Raw genomic sequence first — 9,840 nt, 5'->3', positions numbered from 1 at the left:
TCAGGAGAGGAAACAGTTAAAAAGAAATTAAAGACTGAATTTGATTGAAGAGGACAGATACATGTTTGTCATTAATTTCTCAAATGAGTAATTATATTTAGGTTTACTCATATATTTATAGCTAAATATTTAAAAACTGTTTGGAAGCATCAAAGTTACTACATTTGAAATGTAATATCTATGCCGAGGATGCGATATGAAAATTTGGAGCTCCTTAAAACATATGCTAATCCTAAAGAAAATGTGGAAATCAAGGGCCTGGACTTCCTCAATATCATTGATATTGATAAAATTCACAGTCATGGTTGTAAATGTATACATCAGCAGTGTAAGGCTTTACACACTGCAATACACTTTGCATATGCCTTACTATGATTGGATCACTATCATTTGATTTCTCAATCATAGATTATTCATTCTGAAGTAGTTAACAGAATCTTTAAAATGGAAGCAGAAAAATATTGAATCAATGGAGAAAGGAATGTTTATCTTTCTTGTTTCTTCCTTGTTTTTAAGCTTTTCTACCCAACACCCAAAATAGCAAATTACAGGGAGATAGAGTTGAATCTTGCTGGGAACTTCCTCAACACGTGGGTAATTTTTTGTTCTTTGAGATATAATGTAGGGTAATGGTTCATCTCCTGATGCTCTAAGAATCCTGACATTTAATAAAAAGAGTCATCACTGAGTAACAGCTACACCCCCATTCCGTTACCATGGAATCAGAACATGGTAATAGACCAAAGAAAAGTGGACTGCATCTATCTTTTTTCACCAACTGACAGCTATGGTGAGACCTCCTGGACCATCCAGCCACTGCCCAAAATTCCTGCTGCCATGAGAAGTGATGCTGTCATGCAAGATGACAAACTTCCTAAGAGCCTGCTACAAAGGGAGAAGAGTGGTAATAGAGAGATTCAAAGTAAAGGAAGGAAAAAAGGATGAACGACGGAAGGAACAGTATTGAGCTATACAAGTAGAGAGGAACTGAAGAAAAGCTCCAATTTTTAGTTATGGTCTCCATGTAAAAATGCTCTTGATTAGAGTGGTGGGAGGAAATGGCAATGAATCAACAGGAAAATTAAAGAAATCCATGGATTTTGCTTGATGATAAAAGGCTCATTTCGGTATCCAGTTACCACTTGGTTTCTGCTATGGCTAGGCTTATTTATTCGGCTCTAATTTTTTATTATTTTTAAAAATTTTATTTATTTATAACATTATTTATTAGCTTCCCTGCAGGGACCCTGATGTGGAACTTGATCCCATGACCCTGGATCTACCACTGACCCACCCAGGCATCCCTATCATTTTTTATTCTTTGGCCTTGTTTCTAGTCACGTGTGCTGCTTATCAGCCTCTACACGTCAAGCTTTGGTAACTATGGAGACCCCCAAACTCAAATCCCTTTTTCTGCCTACATTGGGTCAACACAGTCTCTGTGCTGGTAAACACTTAGCACCCCATTTTCCTCTTAGATCTTGTTCCCTCTTCTACTAATAACAGTCACATTATCTGGAGACTAATGTCCTGAATCTCATGCTCTTTTGCTTTTGGATCTGCTACTCGCCCATGAGTTTTTCTGATTCTGATTTTGCCCAATGACCCAGATTCTGCATCCAGACTGCACGTGTTTTGCTTCTGCTGCCATCTACCGGGAAGTCGACTCCTTTATGTCAGAGCCCTGCTGACAACTTGCCTACCAGATTTTCAGGCATCTATCGCCCAGAGCCGAATCAGTTCCTACCCAAGTTGGTAGGTCTGCTCTCCTATCTAAGTTGTCTGCCGATGCTGTCAGCATCTGGGGAAAAGAATACTAGAAATCATTGAAATGCAAATGGCAGCATAAATGAGAAGGTAAATTTGTTTTCACGTTCTGTTAATTTGATTTCCAGTGCGTTTTCCCACGTGTGTATTTTGTCACCTCTCCAAAGACCTGCCTATCTGGTCACAGAAAGTTTGCTAATATTAGGCTGATATTGGTAAAGAGGCCAATTTCTACGCAGAGTCCATATAAAAGAAGCAAGTTAACACTGGCATTTCGCCTGGACAGACTTCACATTTAACTGTGCCACCACCATTATTCAGCAGTGTTACTGAGAAAAAGTTACGTAACTAATTCTGAGTCTCAATTCCGTATCTTTAATATTGTGGCAATACTACTATCGACCTAATAACATCTGTGAAAAATAAGAAAAGAATTAGTGCAAAGTGCTTATCTTAGTGCCAGGTAAATAGAATTCATAGATGGTGCAGTTCCACACATACCAAAGACAGAATGCGTGAGGTCAAATTACAGCGAAATGAAAACACTTCTTTTTCTCTTTTTCTAAAACACAGTTCTAGTCTATAGCATCATCTTCGTCTTTGTCTCTCTTTCTTGCCTAGAAGAATTCTTTGTCCACACAGGATAATTCGTATGTCGTTGCCTAACTGGACACCTGTCAAAGGAAGAAATAGAATATAAAAGGAAAGTGAAAGGAACTCTAGGATTCTCTAACGCAGAGGGAATAATTATATATTTTTTGTAACCAATCATACGCAATTTAAGGGAACTTGCATTGCAATGATTTATACTATACCTCTCAGTTTTTATTTTAAGATTTAAAGAACCATGTTTAAATCATGACAAGAGACATGGTTGATCAAGTTGAAAGAAGCTATTTTGTAAGGGACGCTCATTAATGGACTTTTAACCCAACAACACTTGTCAGCAATGCTGTTCTTTCTATTTCTTTGAGGAACTTACTGCTAATAGTGCATGATAAATAGAATATATCTACAATTGAAAAATAAATTCTTGCATATTGAATTGCTTTCTGGTACTTATCTGACCTATGCCCTCATAAAAAGTTCTTATTGAAGATGTGCCAACATGGGCCATGACTAACTTCATGGAAAAGAAGTTAATTTACTCTTGCAATCCCAATATATGAATAAAACTGGTCAACAAAAAATGGCAAGGTGGCAAGTCCTACCCTGATGGTTCGGACTCAGAATTTAGTGGCAGTTTTTCTTCTGAATATAAACAAATTGAATAAATTTAAAGGCTGTGAAATAAGAAAAGCATTGCATGTTAAGGTTTGTGTTTACCTTGAAACCTGAAATTTTCAAAACCTATTCACTTAGTTATCTTTAGAACTGTTGAAGAAACAATGATGATAGTCCATACCCTTCCAGTAAGAACAAGAGGTAACAGCATGTATTACTGTTCAGTAAGGAAAGGAATAAAATCTTGATCACCAATTCTTACAAATTCCTTTGTCCTCAACATTCCATTGAATGCTCTAGTTCCAATGCTTTAATCTGCTCAGGCTGCCATCATGAAAGAGTATAGACTGACTGGCTGGCTTAAACAACAGACATTTATTTCTCACATCTTTGGAGGCTGGGAAGTCCAAGATCAAGGTGCCAGCTAATTTGATTGTTGGTGAGAGCTCTGTCTTGGCTTGCAGGTGGTCTCCTTTTTGCTGTGTCTTCATGTGGACAGTAGAAAAAGAGGGAGCTTTGGTGTCTCTTCTGATAAGGACATTAATCCTATCAAATTAGACTCTTACCTTGATGACCTCATTTAACCCTAATTACCTCCCATGGGTCCTATCTCCAAATATAATCACATTGGAGCTTAGGGCTTTCAACATATGAATTGTGGGGTGCACAATCTGGTCCATATCACTCATCTGTGATAGTCTAAAATGATCATGAATTTAAGTTCCATTAATATGTGGGAAGTTGTCAGAGCATTAAACTACTCAAGCCTAAGTCTTCTAAATCTCAATGTCTGAATAACACCATCTTTACTTACTGTTTTTTGTTAACAACTGACTTTGTGGTTGTTCTTGGTAGGAAAGTCAACCAAGTCAATTTCAACAATGTAAAGCTTGGTTTTTCATTCAGATAGTTAATTAGACACCAAACTGCTAATCTCATCTTGTGGGCTGCCATGTTATCTCCTCTTCCATTTTTTATTCTTATTACAATTCCTCCTATTGTTAAGTGAATAAAATATTTTCTGCTTCCAAAGGAAAGAGATATAAAAGATTCTCAAACTATTTTATTTTCTTTTAGTAGTAAATTGCTTGTATGTGACTTACTATCAATTATCTTCCCTTAAAGAATGTTTGAGCATCTGAAGTGCTGCTCTAGTTCCCAGGATTGCTGTCTAAATGATGCCCATTGGTGTTCACAACTCCTTATCTGGGTAGCACTCGTCACTCAGTGCCAGGGGAGTGGTTTTGCAACAATCTCATTTGTAACTATGGACAGAACCTTCTTTGTTTCTTCTTAAATTTTATATCGATCATGTCTTGCCTGTGTATTGGAATGAAGTTTAACATAAAGATGGAGGGAGTTCAAATGCAATCTGAAAATAGTACTGGCAAACAGCTTTGTGACTTACTGCTTAAAGTCAGCATACATTTATTTAAGATACTGAATTAAACCAAAGAAAAGACATCCTGTAAAACTGGAAGGTAAAAAAAATAAATAAATAAAATTAATTAATTAATTAAAAATAAAAATATATTTACGTCTGTTAGAAAGTCTGCACCATAATGTTTTATAAATACTTATTTCTCTAACTCAATTTCATCTTTTAAATGAAACTTCTTTTAGAAACACATTGCTTATCTTGGTTCCAATTAAATTTATCCCTAGAATTAGAGTTTCTTCTACTATGAGCTGTATATATCACTCTGCTGAAGCCCATGAAAATAATAAACTTACCTCTGTTGTGAAGAATCACTGTCTATGGTGTAGGCAGAGATTTGGGGGATACAGGTTATTGAGAAAAGTACAAAAAAAAAAAAATCTCAGGATGTTTCCAGGTATACATGCAAGAGAGATGGCTCCATGGTATTCTGTGGATTGGGGTCCTTAAGTCTCTTCCTATCAAGCATTGAACATAAGGAATTAACAGACAACATTAAATCACACCAAAACTTTTCCTTAAAGTAGAAAGCTCTATGTTAAAGAGGGTAAATGTGTATAGAAAAGTAGAAACCAAAACAAGTGCGTAAAATCTAATTTTTTCATCTTATCTAATAATAAACATTTTTTCTTAATATTAAAATGTACTTATGGTAAAAGAAAAGTACTTGTAAGGAATAAACCATGAATCCACAGAAATATGAAATATTTGTTTACTTGATAAAGACCTATAGAAAAGAATTTTCAAATATTAGATCATTTCTTTTCAAATAGCTTACTAAATTCCACTTTTAATTTAGTTAAGCAATGTTTAGAAACCATAAAGTATAAAATATGAAAAAAATAACGTTTTAGGGGCACCTGGGGGGCTCAGTCAGTTGAGCTTCTGCTTTCAGCTCAGATCATGATATCAGAATCCTTAGATGGAGCCCTGCATCCAGCTCCCTGCTCAGTGGGGAGCCTGCTTTTCCATCTACCTCTGCCTTTCCCATGCCTTTGATCTCTTTCTCTCAATCTCTGTCAAATAAATAAATAAAATCTTAGAAGAAAAGAAAAGAATAACTTTTTGGAGGTTTGCTGAATAATAGATGGAATTACAGGTAATTCCACAGATAAATGTGGAAAAGTTGGCCAAGATGATGTTGGCACTTTAGGCTTATTAAAAACATTTAAAGGGGTGTCAATGTGAAAAAAAAGAAGAAAGAAGAAAAGATGAAAGAAGAGAGAAAGAAAGAAAGAAAGAAAGAAAGAAAGAAAGAAAGAAAGAAGAGAGAAAGAAAGAAAGAGAAAGGAAGAAAGAAAGAAAGAAAGAAAGAAAGAAAGAAAGAAAGAAAGAAAGAAGAAAGAAAGAAAGAAGAAAGAAAGAAAGAAAGAAAGAAAGAAAGAAAGAAAGAAAGAAAGAAAGAGAAAATGGTAAAATCATTTATTTGATCTCTTGCTTGGTGGGAGTGTGAACATTGGATCTTGGAGGCATCAGATGAGAATGAGGTTGATTTAGGGCTTTGAAGTGAAACAGTATCTCCAGACAGTCATGCCATGGTAGCCACAAATCCAAGAGTGAACTCAATAAAACAGTGTGGATAAGGATATATATTATGTGGAGGATCTAGAAAAGATAATATCAGAATATTTGAGCCCTGCCTCATAGGCAAGGACTTACCATGTGGAGAACGGGATGATGCAAAAGTAGATGCCAAGAAAAAAGTTAAAAGGAAATAGAGAATATAAAAATATTTCTGGGCCTATCCAGCAGGAAGAAACTCAATCATGGAGAATAGCATGGTGTTTAAAAATGATTAAAACTTTTATTGCAAAATGTCAAACACCAGCCATCAATAAATTATGGCTAATTAAAGAAAGTGCTTCTATGAGAAACAACATTGGCTCTTTTATATTATAATATGACATTTTATTTACATTAACAATGTATTTACTATAATATTTTAAATTTAATGTCTGGTATTTGAATCCTTAATGTTGTATGATGTTGCCATAATGTTTCCTCTTCCTTGAATACAGAGGAGCTACATTTAAAAAGAAAACTGAAAGTGGTCAGAACAGAATGAATAAAACCAGTTAGATCATTCACATACAGGTTCACTAAAGCTATGTTTTCCCTGTTGCTTGCTGGACTAACATAATCTGTCATGGCAGCAAGGAGGTCTCTAAGTAAGACATTCACATTCCTTTCTAATGAGTCAACTTTCCGCCCTATAGCAATATCAGATGTCTTTTAAATCAAGCAAAGAGAAGCTATATGCTAGAGGAAATGACCTGCAGTGCCTTGAGTTTATCATGGGTTTAGCCCTTTTGTCCTTTTATAACTACACTGGGAGCAGTTAGTGATACTACCACTGTGTTTGATCTAACATTCTGAATCAAGAAACTAAAATGAGTTTGGAAGCAATATACTTAAAAAGCTAGAAGGTTGGTGCTTATAAGTAGACACAATATTGATGCTTACAAGATTCTTAAGTATGTCATTAATAGTTACTTCAAAATTATTGAAGTTGGTTAACTGGTTAACATAAAGAAACTTAATGTTCTACCCTTAAATGTCTTTTGTTTGAATCTTTACTTCTGAAACACTGTCCAATTTGTGCTAATTAACTTTTCTTTTTATTATTTATATATTTTTGTGAAATTATTTTGTCTCATACACGAGAAAATTCCTTTTTTTTTTAAGAAGATTATTTCTTTAAGTGATTTGCTCCTATTAGCATGGGAATTGTTTTACCATCTTGCATATACAACTTGCTTCCTTACAAAACAAAATGGGAAATTTTGTGATGGTGTCTGTTATTCCAGGCCTTGGCTATGCAGCATGCTATCCTAAGATCATACAGTGGCAGAAGGAAAAAAAAAAAAAGAAAAAGAAGAAAGAAAAAAGAAGGGAAAGGCAAATGTGCATGAGAATGTGTCTCCCTAAACATCCAATAAACCCTCAAAAGTTAAAAATCAAATAATGAGCTTGATTATCATTTCCCCTTTGGTCTCAGTTGAATCAACGTTAGCCTGTTGACTGAGGTAGACACAACGGCAAGTCATAGTCAACAGTCTATTTGGTTCTCTATAGAATCATCATCTCTGGTTCAGATCACATCCATTGGTTTATATGACTCAGTCTTACTTCAGTAAGTGCTAATCTAATTTAAACCCAGACAAGAGAGTTCTTCCAAAAAAGATAATGGCACAAATATTCTTTTCCCCATCCTACACAGTACTTTTTACTGTCTTTGCTAAATTATATGAATAATAAAGTTTAGTGTCTCCAACGTTCATTTTTTATTAATATTTACAGATCCTTCATTAGTTGTACTTGGAGTAACAGTAGGCCTTACTAAAAGTTCGCATTCTGAAGTAGATCGTTCATGTATGAGAATTCTAATTTAAAGTGTCCGTATTGGAGTCATTAAAACTGTTTACCAATATTCTGTTCTCTCATTCCTGGGGCACCTGGCAGCATTGTGCTTCTTCACTTCCATAGATGTTGTCATTTAATTTGCTTCAGCCAGTGAAATGTGAGCAGGAGTGAACTGTCTGACTTTCCGATGGAAGCTTTATGAGCCAGCCTGTCTCCATCATGTCCGCTTTTCTCTCTGCTTCCATGACTATCAGAATCCCATCAGCATGGATCCTGGAATGAAGGCAATAGACACAGGGCAGACAGAGAACATGAATGAAAGTTAACTTTATTATTTTTTAACGCACTGAGATTTAGGGGTTAAAGCCATGGAACCTGGCTGCATTGACTGACATACTTGAAGAACTACCAAAATTGAAGTCCATTTCCAGATTAAGAAAATATTTGGATTAGAAAAATATAATAATATAAACAGAGTCTCTAAAATATATATATTCGATCCTCCTCATAGAGAAATTCTAGAAACAATACTTTCCATACTGATTTGTTTATGACCAGATATAGGCTCAGCCATGTGAAATTGCCTGTATTTGACCAGTTTTTAATGTAAAAATGGCAACCTCACATGGTTTAACCTAATAAATGTCCTGATGATACTACATTGTTTTGTGTATCTAAGGGAACCACACATTGTGTTTTAATAAGTTGATTGCTGAATAGAAATAAGATTACTCACATTTAGTATTTGCTTAGAGCGTAATCTTGTTTCATTAATGCCTTATGTTTAGGACATTAAAAAGTTAGGCCAAATAACACAGTGTTATTAACAAACATTTCTCTTTTGCAGACATGATCTAATGCATTTTTAAAAGTTTTTGTTTTTTAACATGTTAACCGTTGCTTGCTTTAGGACACATTCTTGAGGTCATAGACAACATTTATCACACTTAAAATACTATGACACAGTCTATTTTGTTGGTTTTGAAGTTTTTGCCAATGAAAAATAAGATAACCAATTAGCCATTATGGCTTATTATGTTAAATTTGTCCACTAAGAGAGTTTTCAAAATGACTTAAATGCAATTTTTCATCCTCAGAGTGAGAGCATTTCCATTAAAAGACAACACACATGAAATATTTGACTATTACTCAGATTTTTAATTACTGAAATAATATTCCACTAGGGAAAACCCAAATCCACTACAGTGAAATACTCAAAAATGTTTCCCTAAGTTTACTCCTACTGGGATTCAGAAGTGTACCAAATTAAAGTTAACTTTGAGGTTCTAGTTCTAAAAAAAAAAAAAAGTGTGCTTTTTTTTTTTTTTTTTTTTTTTTAAAGGGCTTTCTGGTTTAAAGAAATGAAGTTCAAGAATTATTTATAAAATGTCAGAATTTCCAAATGTAACTTCTCATAAAGCTCTTTGGATATCAAATGGATTCACCAAACATTTTGATGAGTTAAGTGTAAATGAATCAGTAACATAAGGATTAGATTTCTCTGCAAATACACAAGAACCTAAAAAATTAGGAAAAAGAGTGCCTTGGCAGAATTCAATTGGGTCTTGTCAAATCCAAAGAGTTTGAAAACTATGTTTCAAAGCTTTTTCTGAAACTGAAAACTCACTTTTTTTGATAATCTATTGTTACAAATTCAAACTGAATATTGCTTCCAAGTTCTGTTGGTAATAAATAAATCGAAAGTGGTTAGGACCATGACCACAAATTCATTTTCATAAATAATTTTTATAGCATCAAGAGCTTCTTCACATCATTTTTCTATAAATAATGTTCTCTAGAGTTATAAAAATTAAAACTTGAGAAAAGTGATCACAAGGTACAAACTTCCATTTAAAGATAAATGAGTGCAAAAAAAAAAAAAAGATAAATGAGTGCAAGGGATGTAATGTATGACATGATGACTATAGTTTACCCTGCTGTATGATATATGTGAAAATCGTTAAGGGAGAGATCTTAAACGTTCTCACCACGAGGACAATTTATTTCCTTTTTTCTTTTATTTTCATTAGGTCTGTATGAGATGACGA

The 9,840-nt window shown here is 34.3% G+C and overlaps 2 long non-coding RNA genes across 4 annotated transcripts; one reads left to right on the top strand and one right to left on the bottom strand.

Moving 5' to 3' along the window:
• Positions 1–539: 539 nt before the first annotated feature.
• Positions 540–7,703, top strand: LOC112654738 (uncharacterized). 3 transcript variants are annotated; one of them, XR_004804905.2, is made up of 4 exons: positions 714–1,127; positions 1,232–1,377; positions 1,611–1,857; positions 7,237–7,703. It is a non-coding gene; the product is annotated as an uncharacterized LOC112654738 (long non-coding RNA). The 3 variants fall into 3 exon arrangements; XR_004804904.2 differs by lacking the exon at positions 7,237–7,703 and having other exon boundaries at positions 1,611–2,812; XR_003133309.3 differs by lacking the exons at positions 1,232–1,377; positions 7,237–7,703 and having other exon boundaries at positions 540–1,127; positions 1,611–2,812.
• On the bottom strand, positions 2,120–3,248 carry LOC112654739 (uncharacterized). Its single transcript, XR_003133312.3, has 2 exons — positions 3,094–3,248; positions 2,120–2,441 (listed from the first exon to the last, which is right to left on the bottom strand). It is a non-coding gene; the product is annotated as an uncharacterized LOC112654739 (long non-coding RNA).
• Positions 7,704–9,840: the final 2,137 nt, after the last annotated feature.

This window comes from Canis lupus, chromosome 15 (assembly GCF_003254725.2).
Source record: "Canis lupus dingo isolate Sandy chromosome 15, ASM325472v2, whole genome shotgun sequence".
In the NCBI taxonomy this organism is placed as follows: domain Eukaryota; kingdom Metazoa; phylum Chordata; class Mammalia; order Carnivora; family Canidae; genus Canis; species Canis lupus.
This window is presented reverse-complemented; position numbering and strand designations above follow the sequence as displayed.